This window comes from Lipotes vexillifer, unplaced genomic scaffold, assembly GCF_000442215.2.
Source record: "Lipotes vexillifer unplaced genomic scaffold, Lipotes_vexillifer_v1.1 scaffold621, whole genome shotgun sequence".
Taxonomy (NCBI): Eukaryota; Metazoa; Chordata; class Mammalia; order Artiodactyla; family Lipotidae; genus Lipotes; species Lipotes vexillifer.
Genome location: NW_006792411.1, coordinates 2,303,596 through 2,304,759, shown reverse-complemented (window position 1 = coordinate 2,304,759; position 1,164 = coordinate 2,303,596).

The following is a 1,164-nucleotide window of genomic DNA, read 5'->3' as shown; positions in this document are numbered from 1 at the left end:
TCCCCCTCTTCCCCCTCATCCCCTCTTCCTCCCCCTTCCCCCCTCTTCCTCCTCATCCACCTCCTTCCCCTCCTCCACCGTAGCTGTCCTCAGGACTAGCAGCTGACAGGGAAAGGGGGAGAGTGCATTCTATTCCGGCAGGAGGAGCCTGGACCAGGGCAGGAGGGAAGCAGCAGGGAGTCCCCAAAGATGAGAGAAAGGCACCAGAGCCTTCCTTGGGCCTTCTTGCTGGTAACCCAAGCTGCCTCTTCAGTGACGCCCACAGCAAGTGGCAGCCCCTGGCTGCCATGCCCACACATCACAGAATGGCAAGTTGTCCAAGATCCAGAAGTGTGTCCAGGGCCAGTGTGATGTGTGTGTTACTGGACCTCTCAAGATGATTCACAGGGCAATGGACACGTGCTTTCTATTTTAGAGACGTGTATCTATTTTTACAATCACCTCTGTTTACAGGAAGGTAAATACTTGCTTTCATGCACGGTCATGGAAGAAAGTTTCCTGTTAAAATAAATTTTCTAAGTGAAAAATGTGCGGCACCTTAAAGAAAAGCAGAAAGTAAGCAGTAATTGCATGGGTAGAATGCAAATATGGCAAAAGCCGCAAAGGCGATAAGTAAATGACTGATGATTGGTGATTCTGACATTTACTGCATAGATATGGACCCATCCCATAGACCCACTTTGGTCCTTGGTTAATTGAGAATAGGTCAGACTCACAAACCATTTTCTTTCTTTTTTTTTTTTTAATATTTATTTATTCATTATTTATTTTTGGCTGTGTCGAGTCTTCGTTGCGGCACATGGGCTCAGTAGTTGTGGTGCGTGGGCTCGGTAGCTGTGGCGTGTGGGCTCAGTAGCTGTGACGGTGTGGACTCAGTAGTTGTGGCGTGCGGGCTCAGTAGTTGTGGTGCACAGGCTCAGTAGTTGTGGCTCACGGACTCAGTAGTTGTGGCATGTGGGCTCAGTAGTTGTGGTGCACGGCATGTGGGATCTTAGTTCCCCGACCAGGGATGGAACCCGCATCCCCTGCATTGGAAGGCGGATTCTTAACCGCTGAACCACCAGGGAAGTCCCCTCACAAACCATTTTCAATTCAGTGGACAAATATTTGCCAAGGGCTTCCCTGGTGGCTCAGTGGTTGGGAGTCCGCCTGCCGATGCAGGGG